This window comes from Phyllobates terribilis, unplaced genomic scaffold (assembly GCF_046119375.1).
Source record: "Phyllobates terribilis strain yellow unplaced genomic scaffold, ASM4611937v1 Scaffold_1__5_contigs__length_1240528914, whole genome shotgun sequence".
Classification (NCBI taxonomy): domain Eukaryota; kingdom Metazoa; phylum Chordata; class Amphibia; order Anura; family Dendrobatidae; genus Phyllobates; species Phyllobates terribilis.
The window spans coordinates 951,335,221-951,360,919 of NW_027362761.1; positions in this window are offsets into that span (position 1 = coordinate 951,335,221).

Consider the following 25,699-nt stretch of genomic DNA (forward strand, 5'->3'; position numbering starts at 1 on the left):
ATATCCAATTTGGCTTTAGGACAATTCTTTTTGTGTTTTTTTCATTGAAGACAAATTAAATGAAGATAATAATACCAAAGAATTTGTGATTGCAATCATTTTCAGGAAGAAACTCAGTATTATCTGACAGAATTGCAGGGGTGCCAATACTTTTGGCCACCACTGTACCTATAGTCTATTCCCTTTATCCTTTCCCATCCCTTTTTTTAGCCATATTATGTAACTATGAACAGAACCATAGACAGCCCCTGTAATATAAGTAATTAAAGAGGGGTTGTGATTTTAGTAATGAGCCATCAATACTAGTGAAGAGCGAGCATGCTCGCTACTGCTCGGTGCTCGCCCGTTCATCTCACAGCTCGAGATGCTCGGCACTCGCCGAGTATTTCCGGGGTTGCTCGGCGGGAGCTCAGGTCCCTTCCCTGCATGTTTGGCGCTCTTTAGAGCGCCAATCAACATGCAGGGATTGCCTGCCACTCACTGTAATGCCGCAACCATGGTGGTTGTAGCATTACAGTGATTGGCTGGCCGCACAGCGTCATCAGGTCTATATCAGACCTGGCGTCGCCATGCTCGTCACAGTCACTCTGGAATCAGGCAGAGTAGGGAGAGGTGCTGCTGCGTCAGAGAGAGATCTGCTTGTGTATTAGGTAGTGTAGGAAGAAAAACCGTACATTACACATATCCATCTTAACAAACAGTCCTTTTGACGACTAACTAATCCATCTGCAGAGATATCAGGAAAGCAGTGTATATAGGCAGGCAGGCAGGGTATATAGCAGACTGCAGTGCATATAGCACAAGAGGCTCCATTCCAATTCTTTCTTCTGCTGCTGTTAGATATATCTATACAAAGGCCCAGGTCTCAGGGGCCAGGAATACTTTTTTTTGGATCTTAATCCTCATTATTTACTTAAAAAGCAATCCAGAGAACACCGTTTTTCTGCGCCATTTGCTTGTTGGCACTGCAGAATATAGCCCTTTCCATATTACAACACTAGAAATCCAGCTATTTAAAACCGTGTTTTCTCCCTCAAATGGATCACATATAAGTTGTCAGAAAATACTGGCAATTCTGGCCTTCATTAAAAATTTCCTTTAGTGTGTCAGTGAAGCAATTCACACCAGTTTGCTGTTCAAACTAATTACCTACAGGCCAGGTATTTAAAACTCTGTTTCTCCATCACACGTATCACATATACGTTGTCAGAAAATACTGCCATTCCTGGCCTCCATTAAAAATTTCTCTCAGTGTATCAGTGAAGCAATTCACACCAGTTTGCTGTTCAAACTACTTAACTACAGGCCAGGTATTTAAAACTCTGTTTTCTCCATCACACGGATCACATATACGTTGTCAGAAAATACTGCCATTTCTGGCCTCCATTAAAAATTTCTTTCAGTGTGTCAGTGAAGTAATTCACACCAGTTTGCTGTTCAAACTACTTACCTACAGGCAAGGTATTTAAAACTGTGTTTTCTCGGTCACATGGATCACATATACGTTGTAAGAAAATACTGCCATTTCTGGCCTCCATTAAAAATTTCTTTCAGTGAGTCAGTGAAGCAATTCACACCAGTTTGCTGTTCAAACTACTTACCTACAGGCCAGGTATATAAAACTCTGTTTTCTCCGTCACATGTATCACATATACGTTGTCCGAAAATATTGCCATTTCTGGCCTCCATTAAAAATTTCTTTTAGTGTGTCACTGAAGCAATTCACACCAGTTTGCTGTTCAAACTACTTACCTACAGGCCAGGTATTTAAAACTCTGTTTTCTCCGTCACACGGACCACATATAGGTTCGCTCCAAACTCAGTCATTTGTAGTGAGCGTGGAAGATACTGTCCTCCATTTAAAATGGGCAAGACACGTGGCAAGGGACGGGGAACTGGACGTGATGGTGATGGTGCATGCAGAGGCCGATGACAAGGCCGTGGGCAAGCTGAAGTTGTGCCACAACAAACACCCACATCTTCTCGCCTGACCTTCCTGTCCCAATTCCTAAGGGACTGCAGCACACCACTATTGAACACAGAGCAGCGTCAAAAGGTTGTTGGTTGGATAGCGGATAATGCATCCAGTCACTTAGCCACCACCACCACCACCACCCTGTCTTCCACACGGTCAAGTCTCAGTAGCCATGAGTCTGGACCGCATATTCCTCACCCTGATCCTCCTTCCTCCCACCATGCTGAGTGCCCGGAGACAACTGATCCCACACTTGGACACTCTGAAGAGCTGTTCACTTTTCCGTTTGTAGATTCAGGCCTCTCGCCCAGTCCACTTGAAGCGGGGCAAAAGGAGATCGCGTGTAGCGATGCCCAAATATTTGTGCAGCCTCGGTCACATGAAGGCGACAGTGGGAAAGTATCACAAGAGGTAGACAATGATGAGACACAATTGCCAGAAAGTCAGGAGGAGGACAAGGGTGTGGAAGTGGAAGACGAGGTGGTGGATGATATAGTAACTGACCCAACCTGGCAGGAGGACATGCAGAGCGAGGACAGCAGCACACAGGGGGAGGGAGGCAGAGCACCCCAACAGGCAAGCACAAGCAGTGTGGTGACAGCAGACAGAAGGTGGGCAACCGTGCCACGTAACACCAACACAAAGGAAGTTGCCAGTACAACTGTTAGGTCTTCCCGAGTCTGGTTGTTTTTGTAAAGACTCTGCCGATAACCCCAAAAAGGCCATTTGCACCCCCTGCCAGGCCAACATCAGCAGGGTTGGCAAAACGACCACCCCTGCTGATGCTTTTTTCCACTGTTGTGCATGCAAGCCAATCCCCTGTCGATGGTGCTTGCGAAGATGCCTCCAGCCCTGCACCTGTCATTGAGCACTCTCAAGTAACAGCAACAAGAAGCACGTCTATATCCTTGTCCCAGCGCAGCATTCAGTTGTCCATACCCCAATCCTTGGAAAGCAAGCGCAAATATGCAGCAAATGCCCCACAGGCCGCACTACTAAATTCTCACATTTCACGACTGCTTGCGCTCGAAATGTTGCCTTTTAGGCTTGTGGAGACGGAAGCATTCCGCAACCTGATGGTGGTGGCCATCCCTCGGTACTGGGTCCCCAGCCGCCACTATTTCTCCCGGTGTGCCATCCTCCATTACACAAGCGCATGTCCCAAAACATTAGCCGTGCCCTCAACAACGCATTTACTAGGAAAGTCCGCCTAACCACGGACACGTGGACAAGTGTTGTGGGCAGGGCCGGTACATCTCGCTGACGGCACACTGGGTTAACATAGTGGAAGCCGGGACCCAGTCAGATCTTGGGACGAAACACGTCCTCCCGACGCCAAGGATTGCAGGCCCTAGATCAATCAGGCTTGCCCCCATGGTCAACAGCTCCTGCACCTCATCCTCCTCAGCCTCCTCCTCCTCTTCAGCTTCCATCTCTGAAATGACCACATCAGTCACAAGCTGGAAGCACTGCAGCACTGCCTCGGCCAAGCGGCAACAGGCTGTGCTGAAGCTAATATGCTTAGGTGACAAACCGCACAATGCTGAAGAGTTATGGACAGCTCTGAAAGAGCAGGCAGATCTGTGGCTCACACCGCTGAACCTACAGCCAGGCATGTTCGTGTGTGACAATGGCTGGAACCTGGTGGAAGCTCTGAGGCAAGGCAAGCTCACACACGTACCATGCCTGGCCCATGTGCTTAACCTCGTGGTTCAGCGGTTTCACAAATCCTACCTGGAGCTGCCGGATCTGCTTGCTAAAGTACTCCGCCTGTGTGCCCATTTTAGAAAGTCAGCTACAGCTTCCGCTGCCCTTGCCTTGTTTCAGCAGTGTTTGCAGCTTCCAGCTCACAGATTGGTGTGTGTTGTCCCCATGCATTGGAACTCTACAGTGCAGATGTTGGGAAGGATTTGTGAGCAGAAGAGGGCAGTTTTTGAGTACCAGCATCAACAAGGCCGTCGGTATTCAGTTCAGACTCCACACATAAGACCTCAGGAGTGGACATGGATGTCAGACATATGTACCATCCTCCAAAACTTTGAGGACTCCACCAAGATGGAGAGCGGCGATGACGCCATATTTAGTGTCACCATCCCACTTCTCTGTCTTCTGAAATGCTTTCTGCTCACAATCAAAGAGAATGCATTGCAGGCGGAGCACGATGAGATGGAGGAAGGGTAATACAGGGTAATTACACACAGCCAATGAGGAAGAGGAGGAGGAGGAAGGACAGGAGCTAGTTTCATGCACTACAGACGGTACTACCTGCACAGCTGTCATATCATCTGTTCAGCGTGGATGGCCAGAGGACAGAGTTGAGGAGGAGGAGGAGAGCATGGTCAGTCATCCTCTTGGTGAGGACACGGAAGTCTTGCCTCTAGGTAGTCTGGCACGCATGGCTGAGTTTATGTTACGCTGCCTTTCCCATGACCCTCGCGTTCTCAAAATTTTGGGTGACAGTCATTACTGGTTGGTGACACTTCTAGACACATTCTACAAGGAGAACTTTATATCTCTTATTCCTGAGGAGCACAGGTCTAGAAAAATGGGGCTGGACCAGAAGGCCCTTGTTGCGGAACTATTAAAACAATTCCCATCTGAAAATGCTGGCGGCAAAAGTCACAATTCGTTGGACAATCAAGGTGTACAGGTGAGAGAGACACAACTTCAATCCAGCAGAGGCAGGGGAACAATGTCAAAGTTCTGGAAGAGTTTTCTCAGACCCTCCCATCGCACAGGCCCTGAGGCGCGGGGTACTCTCACAAGGAGTGCAATATTTTGGAAGATGCTGAGGGAGTATCTTGCTGACCGTACCAACGTCCTCTGTGATTCCTCTGTGCCCTATAATTATTGGGTATCCAAGCTGGATACGTGGAATGAACTGGCTCTCTATGCCTTGAAGGTCCTGGCCTGCCCTGCAGCCAGCGTTTTATCAGAGCGGGTTTTTAGTGCCGCTGGTGGAATTATAACTGATAAGCGCATCCGCCTGTCAACTGAAAATGCTGACAGGCTGACTCTTATAAAAATGAACAAGGGCTGGACTGGGCCAGACTTCTCAACACCACCGAATGATAGCAGCGTAACATAATCTCAAATACAGTGTCTTTTTTTGGGAGGTTTAACTGTATTCCCATGCACCTCTGTTTTCACACCCAGACATGGGTATATGCATCCTGATTTTGTCTCTTTGCTCTTGTCCTCTTCCTTCTCCGCATCCTCATCCTCCACTACCATATCACCACCATATGTACCATATCAACATATCTACGTATCTGCATCTCTTGCAAGAGGCATTGGAGTTCCTCCAAATTTGTGGCAGCCATTGCTTCACTGCATAGGCAAACAGTATGGGAGACACACTTCCTAATAATGAGAATATTTTTTGCAGGAGGCTCTCCGACCTCTAAGTCTCTTGCAAGGGGCATTGGAGTTCCTCCAAATTTTAGCAGCCATTGCTTCACTGCATAGGCAAACAGTATGGGAGACACACTTCCTAATAATGTGAGCATTTTTTGCTTTAGGTCCTCCGACCTCTAAGTCTCTTGCAAGGGGCATTGGAGTTTCTCCAAATTTTAGCAGCCATTGCTTCACTGCATACGCAAACAGTATGGGAAACACACTTCCTAATAATGGGAACATTGTTTTCAGGAGGCCCTCTGACCTCTACGTCTCTTGCTAGGGGCATTGGAGTTCCTCCAAATTTTTGTCAGCTGTTGCATTCACTGCATAGGCAAACAGTATGGGAGACACACTTCCTAATAATGGAAACATTGCTTTCAGGAGGCCCTCTGACCACTACATCTCTTGCAAGGGGCTTTGGAGTTCCTCCAAATTTGTGGCAGCCGTTGCTTCACTGCATAGGCAAACAGTATGGGAGACACACTTCCTAATAATGGGAACATTGTTTTCTGGAGGCCCTCCGACCTCTACATCTCTTGCAAGGGGCATTGGAGTTCCTCCAAATTTTAGCAGCCATTGCTTCACCGCATACGCAAACAGTATGGGAAACACACTTAATAATAATGGGAACATTGTTTTCAGGAGGCCCTTTGACCTCTACATCTCTTGCTAGGGGCATGGGAGTTCCTCCAAATTTTTGGCAGCCGTTGCATTCACTGCATAGGCAAACAGTATGGGAGACACACTTCCTAATAATGGAAACATTGTTTTCAGGAGGCCCTCTGACCTCTACATCTCTTGCAAGGGGCTTTGGAGTTCCTCCTAATTTGTGGCAGCCGTTGCTTCACTTCATAGGCAAACAGTATGGGAGACACACTTCCTAATAATGGGAACATTGTTTTCAGGAGGCCCTCCGACCTCTACATCTCTTGCAAGGGGCATTGGAGTTCCTCCAAATATTTGACAGCTGTTGCTTCACTGCATAGGCAAACAGTATGGGAGACACACTTCCTAATAATGTGAACATTTTTTGCTTTAGGTCCTCCGACCTCTAAGTCTCTTGCAAGGGGCATTGGAGTTTCTCCAAATTTTAGCAGCCATTGCTTCACTGCATACGCAAACAGTATGGGAAACACACTTCCTAATAATGGGAACATTGTTTTCAGGAGGCCCTCTGACCTCTACGTCTCTTGCTAGGGGCATTGGAGTTCCTCCAAATTTGTGGCAGCTGTTGCTTCACTGCATAGGCAAACAGTATGGGAGACACACTTCCTAATAATGGGAACATTGTTTTCAGGAGGCTCTCCGACCTCTACATCTCTTGCAAGGGGCATTGGAGTTCCTTCAAATATTTGACAGCTGTTGCTTCACTGCATAGGCAAACAGTATGGGAGACACACTTCCTAATAATGGGAGCATTTTTTGCTTGAGGTCCTCCGACCTCTACATCTCTTGCAAGGGACATTAGAGTTCCTCTAAATTTTTGCAGCCATTGCATCACTGCATAGGCAAACAGTATGGGAGACACACTTCCTAATAAAGGGAGCATTTTTTGCAGGAGGCCCTCCGACCTCTCCGTCACTTGCAAGGGGCATTCAAGTTCCTCCAAACTTTTGGCAGCCATTGCTTCACTGTATAGGCAAACAGTATGGGAGACACACTTCCTAATCATGGGAACATTGTTTTCAGGAGGCCCTCCAACTTCTACGTCTCCTGCGGGGGGCATTGGAGTACCTCCAAATTTTTGGCAGCCGTTGCTTCACTGCATAGGCAAACAGTATGGGAGACAGACTTTCTAATAATGGAACATTGTTTTCAGGAGGCCCTCCGACCTCTGCATCTCTTGCAAGGGGCATTGGAGTTCCTCCAAATATTTGGCAGCTGTTGCTTCACTGCATAGGCAAACAGTATGGGAGACACACTTCCTAATAATGGGAGCATTTTTTGCTTGAGGTCCTCCGACCTCTACATCTCTTGCAAGGGGCATTAGAGTTCCTCCAAATTTTTGGCAGCCATTGCTTTACTGCATACGCAACCAGTATGGGAGACACACTTCCTAATAAAGGGAGCATTTTTTGCAGGTGGCCCTCCGACCTCTCCGTCACTTGCAAGGGGCATTGGAGTTCCTCCAAATTTTTGGCAGCCGTTGCTTCACTGTATAGGCAAACAGTGTGGGAGACACACTTCCGAATCATGGGAACATTGTTTTCAGGAGGCCCTCTGACCTCTACTTCTCCTGTGGAGGGCATTGGAGTTCATCCAAATTTTTGGCAGCCGTTGCTTCACTGCATAGGCAAACAGTATGGGAGACACACTTCCTAATAATGGGAGCATTTTTTGCAGGAGGCCGTCCGACCTCTACGTTTCTTGAAGGGGCATTGGAGTTCCTCCAAATTTTTGGCAGCCCTTGCAGTCACTGCATACGCAATAACAGTATAGGAGACCCACTTGTTAATAATGGGAATAGAGATGAGCGTTGTTCTACTCGAACTGTTCGCCAATCTCAAATTCGAGCTGTTTTGGGCGGTGTTCGAGCCGGTCGGCGAACACGAACAATTTGAGAAAAATTCGGCTGTTCGAGGTTATGTTCGATAACTGTTCGTGCACCAAAATCATAACTGGATTTTTTCTCAGTAATGATGAAAATTAATGTTAATACGCAGTTTGAGTGTACAGCGGGGCGGGGGGAGGGGCAGGGGATGGATCTCTGCAGGAACAATGAAGATCTCCATTTTTTTTTCTCTTTCCCGCATTTGCAGTGGGGAGGTGCAATCTGTCAGCCTATCAGCAGCGCACACACGGAGCGAAGTGCTTTTTTTCACACAAGCAAGGGCATGTGTGATTGGCAGTGTATGTCACATGTCCTTGCCCTATAAGACCAAGCCATTTTCCCCGTCGCCACCATTTTCTCACTGCTGCAGCTGCGTGTTAGACGGCACCGCTGTTGCTGTGTGCGCTATACCTTGTTAATTTCAAGCCAATTTTCGCACAAATATACAGATAGCTTGGGAGTAGGGAATAGTTGTGATTGCAGTCCTTTTAAGGACTAGGTTACAGCATTTCCTATGACTTTTATCAGGCAGGTCTGTGCTCTTAAATAGATAGATTGTGGGAGTAAAGACTAATTGTAATTGGAGTCCTTTTCAGGACTAGGTTACATCAGTTCCTATCAGTTTTTGCCAGGCAGGTCTGTGCCAGTGCTGTGCAAGTTTTTTTCACAGCATTTGGATGAATCTAGCAAAGCTAATCCTTTTTGGCCTATTGCAGAGTGTGTTAGTCAGTGGAGTAGCCTATCTGTGTTGCAAGATATACCACCTGTGTATAGAATACCAATTTTTTTACTGCACCTAGTGAAGTAAAATCTTTTGGGCATAGCATCATTCTATTAGTCCATCTATACTGACCTCCATCAGGTTGCAAACTGAATATAATTTTTTTCTGCATCTAGCTCTGAAAAAATATTTGGGCTTCTAGCAGTGTGTGGGACTTGGTCTATTAGTCCATCTATACTGACCTCCATCAGGTTGCAAATTAAAAATAATTTTTTTCTTCATTTAGCTCTGAAAAAATATTTGGGCTTCTAGCAGTGTGTGGGACTTGTTCTATTAGTCCTTCTATACTGACCTCCAGCAGGTTGCAAATTGAATATAATTTTTTTCTGCATCTAGCTCTGAAAAAATATTTGGGCTTCTAGCGGTGTGTGGGACTTGGTCTATTAGTCCATCTATACTGACCTCCATCAGGTTGCAAATTAAAAATAATTTTTTTCTGCATCTAGCTCTGAAAAAATATTTGGGCTTCTAGCAGTTTGTGGGACTTGGTCTATTAGTCCATCTATACTGACCTCCATCAGGTTGCAAATTAAAAATAATTTTTTTCTGCATCTAGCTCTGAAAAAATATTTGGGCTTCTAGCAGTGTGTGGGACTTGGTCTATTAGTCCATCTATACTGACCTCCATCAGGTTGCAAATTGAATAAAAAAAATTTCTGCATCTAGCTCTGAAAAAATATTTGGGCTTCTAGCGGTGTGTGGGACTTGGTCTATTAGTCCATCTATACTGACCTCCATCAGGTTGCAAATTAAAAATATTTTTTTTCTGCATCTAGCTCTGAAAAAATATTTGGGCTTCTAGCAGTGTGTGGGACTTGGTCTATTAGTCCATCTATACTGACCTCCATCAGGTTGCAAATTAAAAATAATTTTTTTCTGCATCTAGCTCTGAAAAAATATTTGGGCTTCTAGCAGTGTGTGGGACTTGGTCTATTAGTCCATCTATACTGACCTCCATCAGGTTGCAAATTAAAAATAATTTTTTTCTGCATCTAGCTCTGAAAAAATATTTGGGCTTCTAGCAGTGTGTGGGACTTGGTCTATTAGTCTATCTATACTGACCTCCATCAGGTTGCAAATTAAAAATAATTTTTTTCTTCATTTAGCTCTGAAAAAATATTTGGGCTTCTAGCAGTGTGTGGGACTTGTTCTATTAGTCCTTCTATACTGACCTCCAGCAGGTTGCAAATTGAATATAATTTTTTTCTGCATCTAGCTCTGAAAAATTTTTGGGCTTCTAGCGGTGTGTGGGACTTGGTCTATTAGTCCATCTATACTGACCTCCATCAGGTTGCAAATTAAAAATAATTTTTTTCTGCATCTAGCTCTGAAAAAATATTTGGGCTTCTAGCGGTGTGTGGGACTTGGTCTATTAGTCCATCTATACTGACCTCCATCAGGTTGCAAATTAAAAATAATTTTTTTCTGCATCTAGCTCTGAAAAAATATTTGGGCTTCTAGCAGTGTGTGGGACTTGGTCTATTAGTCCATCTATACTGACCTCCATCAGGTTGCAAATTGAATAAAAAAAATTTCTGCATCTAGCTCTGAAAAAATATTTGGGCTTCTAGCGGTGTGTGGGACTTGGTCTATTAGTCCATCTATACTGACCTCCATCAGGTTGCAAATTAAAAATAATTTTTTTCTGCATCTAACCCAGCCAATAGTTTTGGCCTAATACCACAGTTTGGCCACTCAGCTCTGCTCGGTTACCATCCATTGTTTTTTTGTGCAAACAACTCCAGAGTTGTGAATTAGTTAACCACCAAAATGAGTGGAAAAAGGCCTGCTGCTGGTGGAAAGGGGAATAGGCGTGTTGGGAAGGGGAAAAAAGGTTGTGTCCGTGGGGTAGGTGCAGAAGAAAGACCATCTTCCAGCCAAACTAAAATGTCTACTTCTTTTAGCGGACAATGTGATAAGATCCCTTTCTTATGGCCACGCCAATCGCTACAAATTCCAGATGAGGCACAAAAACAGCAGGTGCTTCAACGGATATCAAGTGCTCCTTTAAGTGGGCTCTCCTCCACATCAACTTCAACATCACAAATACTCCAGTCCTCAAAGGTGTCACCCAAATCGCACTTGCTTCCTCACAGCTCCCAAATCTCCAGCTGCCCGTCTGAGTATGAGGTAGAACAGATGGTTGAGTCTGCAGAGCTGTTTACTCATACTATAGCCTGGGAATCAGAGGTCGACTCCAGCGCTTCTGTGAATCCAGACGAGGAAATGATCTGCACTGATGCCCAGAATCTTTATGAGTCGGATCCAGGACCAGACGCAGAAGGTTCTGACCATAATGTAGACCCTCATTCCCAAACTGTAACTCCTGTTGGTGGAGACAATGAGGAAGACGATGATAAGACTCAAATACCTGATTGGAGCGACAACTTTAGTTTTTTGTCAGGGCAGGAACAGGTTGGCTCTGAGGACGACGGGTGTGATAACGCACAGGGTGATGATGATGAGGTCGGAGATCCCACTTACTGTCAACCCACAGTCAGCCAAGAGATGAGGTCAGCAGAGGAGGTGGAGGAAGATGCTAGTGACGACGAGGTCAGGTTGCGCCTTCCTGGACAGAGACGTAGTACTGGAAGCACGTCAACAACTGCATCCTCAAACACAACTCTGCCTCTCACCACAAGTCGTGGTGGCTCTTCAGGTCGCATGGGTGCTAAGCCTTGCATAGCCTGGGCATTTTTTCAGATCGATAAAGATGACCCAACTCGTGTTATCTGTAACATTTGTCAGCAAAAGCTAAGTAGAGGCCAAAAAATACATAGTTTGAGTACTTCATGCATGAACCGGCACATGGACATGAAGCATAAGTTGCAGTGGGAAGCTCAGTGTGCTACAATGCGGTCTAGCCGGCCGGGCCAACCACCGTCTGCCATATCTTGTGCATCCGCGGCCTCTTCATCCTCTGTGACTGGGGGGACAGCAGTCACACCTGTTTTGGGGCGCAGACCTGCCACCTCTTTACCCGCAACAGCCAGCGTGATTGGCAGGTCATCATTTTCTTTGGAGGTGGTAACACCAGCTGGTCTTGAGCGCTGTCCGACATCGATAGCACCACCTTTGGATCAAGGCAACCTAACATGTCCGCCTGCATCTTCCTCACAGACCGGCAGTTTGCCGGGGACACCCTTATCAACCCCGTCTAAGCACAATAGCCAGCCCTCGGTCCCTCAGATGTGGACAAGTAAAAGACCATTTCCTCCTAGCCATGAGAAAGCTAAGAGGTTGAATTTCACCATCTGCAAGCTCTTGGCTACAGAAATGCTGCCTTTCCGCCTGGTGGACACAGAGGATTTTCGAGACCTTATGTCCGTCGCAGTGCCCCAGTACCAGATGCCCAGTTGGCACTACTTCTCAAAGAAAGGTGTGCCTGCGCTCCACCAGCATGTCGCACACAACATCACCGCTTCTTTGAGAAACTCTGTGTGTGACAGGGTGCATTTCACCACAGACACTTGGACGAGTAGGCATGGACAGGGGCGTTACATGTCGCTGACTGGGCACTGGGTAACTATGGTGACAGCAGGACAAGGGGCTGCTGTCCAAGTCTTGCCGTCCCCACGAGTTGTGCGTCAATCCTCTTTATGTCATTTTTCCTCCACTGCTTCTGCCTCCTCAACCTCCTCTCGGTCTTCCACCTGCACCCAAAGCCTGTCTGGTCATGCCACAAGCTTTCTAACTGCGCAGAAGGGATCCTGCACACCTCCTTACTATGCTGGCAGTAGGGCTCAACGTCATCAGGCGGTTTTTACATTGAAATGTCTGGGAAATGTGAGTCACACAGCTGAGGAGTTGTGGTCAGCTCTGGAGAACCAATTTCATGAATGGTTGTCTCCACTGGACCTGAAACCAGGGAACGCCGTGTGCGACAATGCTGCAAACCTGGGTGCGGCCCTTCGCCGGGGCAATGTCACACACGTGCCTTGTATGGCTCACGTGTTGAACCTGGTTGTCCAGCAATTTTTAGCCCACTATCCCAGACTAGATGGCCTTCTGCAGAGGGCACGGTCGCTGTGTGCTCACTTCCGCCGTTCGCATCCCGCAGCTCAGCGACTTACATCTCTACAGAAGTCGTTGGGCCTGCCACTTCACCGGCTAAAATGCGATGTGCCTACCCGGTGGAATTCAACTCTGCACATGTTGCAGCGACTGTGGCAGCACCGACAAGCCCTGGTGCAATACGTTCTGACGTATAGCCTGGGCCAACGAGATTCAGAGGTGGGGCAAATCACGCTGGAGGAGTGGTCTCAGATCAGGGACCTATGCACCCTTCTGCACAGTTTTGAAATGGCGACGAAGATGTTTAGTGCTGACGATGCCATTATCAGCATGACTATTCCGGTGATTTACATGCTGGAGCACATGTTAAACAGAATTCGGAGTCAGGTGGTGGCACAAGAGGAGGTGGAGGAAGTAGAGGAGGAGGAGTTGTATGCGGAAGGGCTAACATCTGCAAGGTCCAGACGTTCGGCAGCACCAGGGCGGCAGACATGTGAGGGTGGGGGAGATGATTTTACTAGGGCGCATGGTAGCAGCCAAACTAGTGAGGAAGGTGCAGGAGCCCAGGAAGAAGTGGAGGACGAACTGATGGAAGACTCATCAGATGAGGGAGACCTTGATCACATTTCTGTTGTGCGAGGTTGGGGGGAGAGGACAGAGGAAGGAAGCATGATTGTTACCTCGCCACCAACACAACAGGGACTTGGTGCTCCTGGATGCGCAACACACATGAGTGCCTTCTTGCTGCACTACCTGCAACATGACCCTCGAATTGTGAGAATTAGAAATAATCCTGACTACTGGGTTGCCACACTGTTAGATCCCCGGTACAAAAGTAAATTTGCAGAAATTATTCCTGCCATAGAAAGGGATGCACGCATGCAGGAGTATCAGCAGAGACTGTTGCAGAATCTTACATGTGCTTTTCCACAAAATACCAGTGGTGCACGTAGTGAATCTCACAGTTCCAACTTGCCAACCGTGGGACCGTCAAGTGTTCAGCACTCAAACCGTAACAGAACCACAGTATCTGCTGGTAACATCAATTTTGCGGAATCATTTCACCACTTTTTTAGCCCATCCTTTGCAAGGCCACAGGAGACAAGAAGTCTGACACATAGTCAACGCCTAGAGACGATGGTACAGGAGTATCTCCAAGTAAACATTGAAGCCACGACTGTGTCACTGGACCCTTGCTCTTTTTGGGCTTCCAATCTGGATAAATGGCTGGAGCTAGCCACTTACGCCTTGGAGATCTTGTCATGCCCCGCAGCCAGCGTTCTGTCTGAACGTGTGTTCAGCGCTGCTGGTGGTGTGCTGACAGATAAGCGCACGCGGCTCTCCACTGATAATGTAGACAGACTCACGTTCATAAAGATGAACAAATCATGGATCCGAAACGACTTTTCTACCCCTGTGTCATCCTGGGGAGAGTAAAAGCTTGATGATTGGTTAAAATCACCCTACCAACCGTTTTAAGCTTTCAAATTACTAATCATGTTTATCTGTATCTTGACTGGAAAATAATTTGGGCTTTGTAGCAGTGTGCAGCACTGATCCTATTAGGCCATCTATAATAAGCTTCACCAGATTTAAAATTAAAAATAATTTTTAGCTGCATCTAGCCCGGAAAATAATTTTGGGGCTCCGAGATGCGCAAGACACATAAGTGCCTTCTTGCTGCACTACCTGCAGCATGACCCTCATATTGTCAGAATTCGAAGTAATCATGACTACTGGGTTGCCACACTCTTAGATCCCCCAAACTTTTCGATCAACCTTTTCATTTTAATAAAGACCAAAAAAATGGTCATTTTTGAAATTATAAGCATTAGCAGGTTGTTAGAAACTGAAATCAAACAGTTTTCAACTCAAAACTTTATTCTAGGTGATGTTACATTTTCACATAGGACCCCTTGTTCGAAAGGAGCTTCTGAACTCTCTCGTCCATTGAATTTGTCAGGTTTTGGATGGTTTCTGCTTCAATTGTTTTGCATGAGGACAGAATACCCTCCCAGAGCTGTTGCTTAGATGTGAACTGCCTCCCGCCATCATAGACACTCCTTTTAATGATGCTCCAAAGGTTCTGAATGGGGTAGAGGTCAGGGGAGCATGGGGGTCACACCATAAGTTTGTCCCCTTTTATGCCCATATCAGCCAGAGATGCAGATGTTTTATGTGCAGCATGAGATGGTGCATTATCATGCAGAAAAATGATCTTGCTGTGAAATACACGGTTCTTCTTCTTGAACCATGGCAGGAAGTGCTGTTTGAGAAAATCCACATACATTATGGAGTTCATCTTTAGCGCCTTCAGGGATCCTAAAGGGGCCGACAATCTCTCTCCCCATGATTCCAGCCCAAAACATTACTCCACCTCCTCCTTGTTGGCGCTGTAGCCGTGTTTGCGTGGGGTGTCCATCAACCAGCCATCCTCCACTCCATTCATCTGGACCATCGAGCGCTGCACGGCACTCATCCGTGAACAAAACAGTTTTGAAATCAGTCTTCATGTAATGTTTGGCCCACTGGAGCCGTTTCTGCTTGTGTGAAGTGGATAGAGGAGGTCGACAGGATGGCGTATGCACAGCTGCAAACCTCTGAAGGACCCTGCATCTTGTTGTTCGGGGGACGTTGGAGGCACAAGCTGCTTCAAAAACTTGTCTGCTGCTATGACAAGGCTTTTTTGCCGCTGCTCTTTCAACCTGACGTAATTGCCTGTAGGAAAGAGTCCTCAATTTGCCCTTATCAGCACGCACACGTGTGTACTGTGAATCAGCTACATACTTCTTGATTGCCAAGACACTTCATCCTGATCATCGCACAATGTTGACTGTAGTCATGCCTTAACCTAAACACTCCACAATTTGTTGCTTCTCAGCAGCCGACACATCCTTTTTCTTTCCCATTTTGGCAGAAAATGTAGGCTGCTTAATAATGTGAGAGAGCCTTCTTAAGTAGTCTTGCCTTTCATTGGACACACCTGCCAAACTAATTAGCACAGGTGTCTGCAATTGCTTACAGTGATATAAAGAGCCCTGACACACATCACCATCAATGAGTTTAACTGACAAACAAACAAATTCTTCCCTTATCACTCCTAAACACTTTTTGCATAATAATTTGGAACGCGGTGTACATGTGCTTTTCCACAAAACACCAGTGGTTCACGTAGTGAATCTTACAGTTCTAACTTGCCAACCGTGGTCTGTATGGAATTGTTCAATAAAGGGCCCAAAATTAAGATAACATAGATGGGAGAGGTCTCTATGAATAGGAATTCCTAAGTATTTGATACCCTGTGAGGGCCAGGCAAAGGGAAAGTTGGACTGGATGGAATCCTATATGGATTTAGGGAGGGAGACATCGAGGGCCTCAGACTTCGCTGCATTGATTTTAAAATTTTACCATGTAACAAAGTGATCTATTTCAGCCATAACAGCAGGGATGGATATATGTGATTGAGTGATATATACTAGGACATCATCAGCAAATAGAGAGCACTTGTACTCGGTGCCTCCCACCTCAATCCACCTAATATTGGGGTTATGGCGAATTGATGAGAGCAGGTGCTCCGTCACTAGGATGTATAAGAGAGGGGACAGAGGACATCCCTGCCTTGTCCCATTGGTGATTGTGAAAGGTGATGAAAATGTTCTGACGCACCCCCTGGGCCTTGGGACACCCGGAGCCGGACCCTTTTTGGTGGATGCTGGTGGTTGTAGTCTTCGTGGCGGCGATCCGGTTCCGTGGCTCAGGGCGGTCAAACCAGTGGCGGAACTATTTATGTGGTTTTGATGTTTAAATGTCCGACTACGCCACCCGTGGATTGCGGTCAGAGTGAACCGCCGCTACAGGGCAGACCGCTAAGGCTGGTGTTGTGGGTGCAGCAGAGCGTAGCATAACTCCCCACGGGAGGAGTATAGCCTCAGGGCAGTGTATGCGGAGGATGGGGGTGATGGTGCAGGGCAGCAGCAGTAACGACACGGAGTCAGTGATGCAGTTCAGGGCCTTTACTCACAGTTCTTATTATCCAGACCACGTCTGCAGGTAACGGCTGCCCACGTCGTACTGTGCTCACCAGGTGAGGGGCTCAGACAACTCCCAGATAACTTTGGAGCGCTTCACAGGACCCCCTTTGTGTGTCCTTTGTCTGGCCTTTCTTACCAACACTTCTGTCCGGCTGCCTCGGGCCTCCTCTTGGTAAATTTGGCGCCAGTTTCCCTGACCCTATGTGGTGCCTTCCTAGCGGGTGGAGCAAGGGGCTGCGCCACATAAAATGTCAGAGCCTCCGGTTTCTAACTGAGGGTCGTTTCCTGCCTCCACTAGTTCGGGAACCGGTCTCCCCCTTTGGCCTGACCCCTCCAAGCAGGTGGATTCGGGCGTGCGGTGGCGACTCGCCCGTCCGCACCCCTGGGATCCCTTCATTCCTCGTTCCTGGAGCCTTCTCCGCTCCTCTTCCTTCCTTCTCCCTCTTGCAGGCCTGGGCCTCTGTTACTAGGCCCGCCTCCGGAGCAGAGCTCATGCAGAGCCCCTGCTCCCTGCCACTTCTGCTCAGACTTCTCTGCACTGAACTAAGATGGTGCCCACCTTTTATACTCCCTTCTCAATGCACCCAGGAACTGCTTCCTCCCTGCTCCTGCACTGCAGGGTTCCCCTTCCTCAGTGTTCCCTCCCCCCACTCCAGCCAGGGACAGGGACTGTCGTGCCCATCTCAGGGGCATATTGGTCGCCCTGCCCCACGGCAATGTGGTGTAATGCATGCAGGTGTCGGGTCCTGATCCACACTCCATCCTTATCTGAGAGTGAGATATCACACCTCTGGGTGAGGTGCAATACGTCTGTAGCAACCGAGCCCTCGGTGCTACAGTTCCATTTATCTTCAGCCTAGGTGACGTATTGTGATACAGGGCCGTGATTTTGGCTATAAAAGGGTCCCCTAGACCCCTACCCCAAGCTTTTTAAGAGAATCATATATGGCGTGCCAGGAGACTCTATGGAATGCTTTCTCAGCATCCAACGAGAGTATCTACTTACAAATTTTTAACTGCATCTAGCCCAGGAAATACTTTGTGCCTAGTAGCAGTGTCTGCTAGTCAGCGGATTATCCCGGCTGTTAAGCAAGCTACACCACCTGTAGTTTGGACACTTAATTTTTTCAAAGGAAATGCTTCGGGACCACGGGATACTTAGTGAAGAGCATCAGGAGGCACCCCAAGGCATAGGGGCTGGGACTGGCACTAGGATGCCTTGCGGTGGACAGCCGAGCTCGATCCTTATAAAAGCTTTTTAACTGCAGCAGCTTTAGTGGACGCTACTGGAGCTGGAATTACGCGGCTGCTGGCATGAGACTTGCCCTCCAATAGATCCTTGTAAATGGATTTAAAGTGTATTCATTCAAATTAGAGGGACAATTTAAATTAAAAAGCTTAGAGCTGCCTCCACCACAGGGGGGCTCTCTCGACCCACCAGCGGACAGGCACCAGTATTGGGAGAGGGGGGCTCGCCGTCAGGGTTCACCGCGGCTCTGGCACAAACCCGGCGACACGGAGGTGGCACGGGCAGGAGCGGACTGGCCGTCTCGGCTTCTCACTTTTTGGATTTTAGAAGGGCATGACATGCCTATATCTGTGTCTCCCCCTCCTTTTACTCCTCCACCTCTTTTCTTTTCGCATGACTATATGTACTTGTCACTTTTCCATGTGTTAGTTGTGTCTTCTGAGCAGTTTGTCAGCTTTTGGACACCTTTGAAGGTGTTTTCTATGTGTTTCTATGTGTTTTTGTTTGCCTGCCATTGGTTTTAACGGTGTTCGAAGGTGTTCGACGAACAGTTCGACGAACTGTTCGGCGAACACACGGGTGTTCGACGAACCGAACCGAACTCGAACACTACGGGGGTGGCTCAACACTAAATGGGAACAACAAAGCATAGCTGACTGCTGGCCCTTTAAGAATAGTAAGGGCCGCCTGATGGCAGTATAAAAATAGTCTTTGTGACTTTCAGAGTTACTCCATCATATATCAAACAGGATGTATCTGATGATGTGTCACACACCACATGGCCAGATAAGGTAGTAAAATGTTAAAATGTCATTTCCGGGTGAATGCATTTGTCTTGGTTGAAAACAATGCAAAATCGCAAAAACGCATCAAAAACGCTACGTGTGAACATAGCCCAAGGTGTGGAGGAACATTTTTTTTTTGTTATTATTTTGCATTTTTATACACGTCATTGCCCTGGAAAGGATGTTCCTTAACATATTTCCCAGGAAAATCCATTTTTGTTTCATTTTTTCATGTTTTATTGTGAGTCCGTAAAAGTCAGAAATGCTTCAGGGGTCTTCCCCATGCTGTTCCCATGTCATTTGAGCACTGTTCCCATCGATTTGGGTCATTTTTAGTCCCTCTGCAGACCGCTGGGGGGAGCCGCCGGAAAAATGCTCAAGTTTCCCATTGACTTTGATTGGGTTCGTTACTCGGACCGAGCACTCGAGTATTCCAATTTGTTTAACTCGCTCATTTTAGTGCTCGCTCATCACTAGTAATCACCCCATCCACCCACCTCTCCCCACACCATAGTCTATTTATATGCACATGTATCTCTTTCAAAGACAAGTCCAGCAATACCTTTACATGGCCGACATGTTCCTCCATTATTGAAAGATCAATCATTGAATTGATATACAAATAAGGCTCTGGATCTGAAGCCTCTGTCACTCCAACTTTATTTTCTGCCCAGCTCCACCTCCTTCTGCTTGACTTACCTGTCATGTATGACATCCAGCAAAGGAGCCATCTCTCAAGCACTAGGTGGCTGGGAACAGAGCTGGAGTGACAGAGGATTCAGATGCATAACCTAATTTGCATATCAATTTAATGCTTATTTCTCAGTAGTGGAGGAAGTGACTTTATAAGTTAAGGTATTGTTTGACTTGTCTTTGAAAAGAGCTGCATGCATGACTGTGCGATGGCTGAAGCCATAACTGCACTTTAGAGAATTATAATGGGGAAGAAAGGGATGTCTGGGAGTGCACGGCCAGCAATGGCAGCACTAATAGCAACACCGCAGAAGAAATGCTAGCACAGGCTTTCAGTATCCGTTGTTTAAGATGCTGCACATCTCGTATCTTCACAGCATAGACAATTGCCTTCAGATGACCCCAAAGATAAAAGTCTAAGGGGGTCAGATCGGGAGACCTTGGTGGCCATTCAACTGGCCCACGACGACCAATCCACTTTCCAAGAAACAGTTCATGTAGGAATTCTCGGACCTGACACCCATAATGTGATGGTGCACCATCTTGTTGGAAAAACTCAGAGAACGTGTCATCTTCAATGCATAAAGAGGGCAAGACACCTCATGTAGCAATTTCTGATATCCAGTGGCATTAAGGTTTCCATTGATGAAGAATGGCCCCACTATCTTTGTACCCCATATACCACACCATACCATCAAGATACGAGATGTGCAGCATCTGAAACAACGGATACTGGAAGCCTGTGCTAGCATTTCTTCTGTGGTGTTGCTATCAGTGTGTCAAGAGTGGGAGAAGAGGGTTGCATTGACAATCCAACACAATGGGCAGCACTTTGAACACATTTTATAAGTGGTCATAAACTTGTAAAAAACTAATGAAAGAATAAAGTTACATTAAAACCAAGCACACCATTGTTTTTCTTATGAAATTCTCAATAAGTTTTGTGTGTCACATGACCCTCTTCCCATTGAAAAAAATAAAGTTGGATCCAAAATGGCCGACTTCAAAATGGCCACCATGGTTACCACCCATCTGGAAAAGTTTTCCCCCTCCCATATACTAATGTGCCACAAACAGGAAGTTGTTATCACCAACCATTCCCATTTCATTTAGGTGCATCCAAATAAATAGCCCATCCTGTACTTGTGGTTGCATACTTGTTTACTAAAAAGACAATCATGAGGAAAGCTAGGAGGATAGCTTGAGCCTTGTTCATTTTCCTGGTCTGTTTGCTTTCTCCACATGAGCAGATGATGCCATTTCATGTGCTGACAAAGTGATGGCATTCCTATTCAATTGATGTGCCTGACTTATTTTCCAAAAGCATATCCTGCATAGTACAACCAAACTGGTCATCCGACAATGTGGAAAATAATTCCTACACACAAGAAGCCCATGCGTACAACTCAATACCATCACGAGGAGACTTTTCAGGCACTGTAGAGCCTCCTCCATCAACAGCTTGTGCATCATCAACTGCTCCACAGCTGACTGCAGAAAAAGCTGATTTTGCCTTATAGTAACTTTTTGACGTACGTTGCTAGCGCTGGGTATCACTTATGCCAGCAAACTCCTCCTCTGTAGATGTTACTTTCTTGTCACCTGTCTTTTTCCCAGGTTTTGTCCATCACAGAAACATTGCCATCTTTATCATCATTCCTGATTCAGCTGATAGATGCCTCCAAAGGAAGCCAAATGTGATCGGCATTTGGTACTACTACTACCAGTACGGTTGCTGTCAGTAGAACTGGTGGTGATGCAGCCAGTGGATAAAACATTTTCATCCATGATAATTTTTTTTCTATCACCTTAACACATCCATTGCTCATGCCATGTTTGTGTTTAGCATACATTTTGGCATTTTGGATCTGAACTTAATATTTAATATCTAAAATTTGTTAACAAATTTTGCCAAAACTGGAAAAATATGACAATGAAAAATGCTAGGCGCTGGCAGGGTTCATGTTGCTGTAATATCATTGTGGCATGTATGTGACTCTAATATGACAACTTAAACAGGTGTGCAAAAATAAACCTGCAATGTTAAATGTCTCGATTTACTGCAATAAAGGGCCCTGTAAAAACAAATGCCACAAGGAAGGAACACTGCCTAAAAATGCTGCAACAGCCCACAATTTAGTTATGTGATGTACCATTGTCAAAATTGAATATTGAAATAGGTAGGCAAAAAGTAAAATGTGTGCAACTATATTCATATTTTTAAACTTTTTTTTCATTTTTTGGGAGGAGATATTTTTGGTTTAAAATTCTACCACTGAACAAAAAATGCTTATTAAAAAATTAAACTGTCAATATCATCAGTACACGTAAATACAGGAGTAATTTGTGGCAACAGTCAGCAGTATTGTTGTGGTACCTATGATTGTTAACTGCAATTTTTTGTGTTTTTTTAATAATCTTATATTTACATTTTTTAATTAAATATTGACAAGCACCCTGCTTCAATCAAACTGAAATGTAATTAAAGAAACCAAAAATGCTTGGTTGCGAAGTTGCTACAGGTAGGTTCATGAACATAAATGAGCAAGCAACAACAATAAGCAGTATGGTGATGGGAAGTGTATATTATCTTAAGTAGAAAATTGAAAAAATATATGCTTCAAACAGCATTAATATGCTATAAAAAAACATTTTACTGTATGCAATTTCTTTTAGTATAGTTCATATATTTCATATTTCGTATATTACCATATACTGATGAAATGTCCTTAATCCTTGTTTGGTAATTATAAACATTTTCTTTTGGCACAAATGCCCCCAATATGAAATCCAACTGCAAGACACATAGCAGACACAAAAGTAGTGCTTCATGTCTTGGAGTCTGGATCTCATATTGCAGGCATTTGCGTCAAAATAAAATGTTTACAATTGCCAAACAAGGATTAAGGACATTTCATCTGTATATGGTAATATACTAAATATGAAATTGTTATTGAAATTGTACTAACAGAAATTGCATAGAGTAAAACATTTTTTTATAGCATATTAATGCTGTTTGGAGTGCATTTTTTTATTTGCTACGTTTTATAGATAGGAAGAATCCATGTGTGCACTCATATCCTTGACTCCAATATATTACCTTTCCAAAAATTTGGTTTTGCCATTATCTGAAGTAGACATTTAAAATAAGTATTTAAAAAATAAAAAAAGATCTTTTATTTTAAAGGTTAAAAAAATTACCACATGCCTTTACGAAATAGCATGGTACCAGAAAATCTAGATAGAATCGTGACTCAAAGCCAAGCACCTGCAACTGTCCACTGTATTTAGGAGGCGTATACTGTATATGCACTTAATATTAGTCTATTAGAGTTTGCTAATTTTTTTTTATCAATGCGCACTCTTTGGTAGGTAGACAGTTGTGTTTATGTCTCAAGATTATGGAGATTTCTCTTAAAAAAATAATAATAATATTAAAAAAAATTGGTTTGCGTGTCTCACAATACTGGAACTACATTTTCTGTGACATACAAGCCTTAAATTTAGAAATTTGTTGTAGCTGCAAAATTAGCAATGAGTGGTTTAATACTGACGCTCCTTGCTTGCACTGTGTGGCAAAAAGAATTACGCTATTAAGGTGCTGTCACTGCAAAATATCACAAATTTATTCATTCACAGTCACTCGCTGAGTGGTGTAGCAAAGCCACGCAGGCTAGGGTTAAAGTCTAGTTTTACAGACTCTGATTATTTGCCCCAGACTGGCTTTGCACATAACCAGGCTGGGTGTTCACCTTAGTCAGTCAGCTGGGGAAGGTGGCCAGAGTGGATTTTTATTGAAGCTAAAGAGAGAGACAAGCCAGAATCTCTCTCTGTGAAGAGACTGCTTAAGCCATGTGCACCAAACTACAAGTATAACTGGTTGCTACAGATGATAGCTGTTTTGTTTGGGACTATCTCAGTCATCTATGAGTAGCCAGCGTCTGTGTTGTTTAGCTAGCGCATGGACAAGGCTAGGGATTTATGTTTCTGTTTTTCATTTGATGCTGTGCAAAAAGTGAAAAATAAATGTCACATTGCTTTGAAACAAGAATCCAGTGCCTGTGTGAACGCTAACTAATGCCTACCTGAGAGCGTGAATCCCTACAGTGGGTATGACTATATAGCTACAGAAGTTCCCTATATGTTATCTGAATATTTAGATTAGTATTCACAAATTGGGACTAGCACTCCCATTTTAATTTGGTACATCAGCACTGAAGTAGTACACCACAATCGCATTATACCTTTTCTATCCCTCTGTAGTGTGCTCTTTGCTCCTATTTTTACACAGCACAAACTTAAAATGGGGTTCCATGGCCGGCCCCTATCTTTTATACTGGCTGTAATGGCTCCCCTTATTGACTGGCCTAGACTGTATGATCTGATTGCATCATCGAACTCCATTAGCATATTCACTCTGTGGCCCGCTTCAGGTCCCGTAGCCCACTAGCAGTGACGTCACATCCTTTACATGCCCCCCGTGGGTGACGAGCAGTAAGCGGTGCGGCTTCCAGCCGGAGCATACTGCCATCAACACGCCATCCAGAAAGCATGGCAAGTGCGCACCTTTGGGAGGACGCTCCTGCATCATACCTCTGCAGCAGGATTCATCTGTGGATGCAAGAGCCATACAGGAGGACAAACTGACACACAGGTACTTCAGCATCCGGGCTTCACCCACTCTGACTTTTATAGTTTGTGCACACATCGGCCTGTGGTATCCTGCCAGTGAACCATGTCTTGAGAGCAACTTGGCCCTATTGACTATGTTTATCCTCCTGTATACAGTACAGACCAAAAGTTTGGACACACTTTCTCATTTAAAGATTTTTCTGTATTTTCATGACAATGAAAATTGTACATTCACACTGAAGGCATCAAAACTATGAATTAACACATGTGGAATTATATACTTAACAAAAAAGTGTGAAACAACTGAAAATATGTCTTATATTCTAGGTTCTTCAAAGTAGCCACCTTTTGCTTTGATGACTGCTTTGCACACTCTTGGCATTCTCTTGATGAGCTTCAAGAGGTAGTCACCGGAAATGGTTTTCAGTTCACATGTGTGCCCTGTCAGGTTTAATAAGTGAGATTTCTTGCCTTATAAATGGAGTTGTGACCATCAGTTGTGTTGTGCAGAAGTCTGGTGGATACACAGCTGATAGTCCTACTGAATAGACTGTTAGAATTTGTATTATGGCAAGAAAAAAGCAGCTAAGTAAAGAAAAACGAGTGGCCATCATTACTTTAAGAAATTAAGGTCAGTCAGTGCGAATAATTGGGAAAACTTTGAAAGTGTCCCCAAGTGCAGTTGCAAAAGCCATGAAGCACTACAAAGAAACTGGCTCACATGAGGACCGTCCCAGGAAAGGAAGACCAAGAGTCACCTCTGCTTCTGAGTATAAGTTTATCCGAGTCACCAGCCTCAGAAATCTCAGGTTAACAGCAGCTCAGATTAGAGACCAGGTCAATACCACACAGAGTTCTAGCAGCAGACTCATCTCTTCAACAACTGTAAAGAGGAGACTTTCTGCAGCAGGCCTTCATGGTAAAATAGCTGCTAGGAAACCACTGCTAAGGACAGGCAACAAGCAGAAGAGACTTGTTTGGGCTAAAGAACACAAGGAATGGACATTAGACAAGTGGAAATTTGTGCTTTGGTCTGATGAGTCCAAATTTGAGATCTTTGGTTCCAACCACCGTGTCTTTGTGCGACGCAGAAAATGTGAACGGATGGACTCTACATGCCTGGTTCCCACCGTGAAGCATGGAGGAGGAGGTGTGATGGTGTGGGGGTGCTTTGCTAGTGACACTGTTGGGGATTTATTCAAAAATGAAGGCATACTGAACCAGCATGGCTACCACAGCATCTTGCAGCGGCATACTATTCCATCCGGTTTGCGTTTAGTTGGACCATCATTTATTTTTCAACAGGACAATGACCCCAAACACACCTCCAGGCTGGGTAAGGGCTATTTGACCAAGAGGGAGAGTGATTTGGTGCTACGCCAGATGACCTGGCCTCCACAGTCACCAGACCTGAACCCAATCGAGATGGTTTGGGGTGAGCTGGACCGGAGAGTGAAGGCAAAAGGGCCATCAAGTGCTAAGCATCTCTGGGAACTTCTTCAAGATTGTTGGAAGACCATCTCCGGTGACTACCTCTTGAAGCTCATCATGATAATGTCAAGAGTGTGCAAAGCAGTCATTAAAGCAAA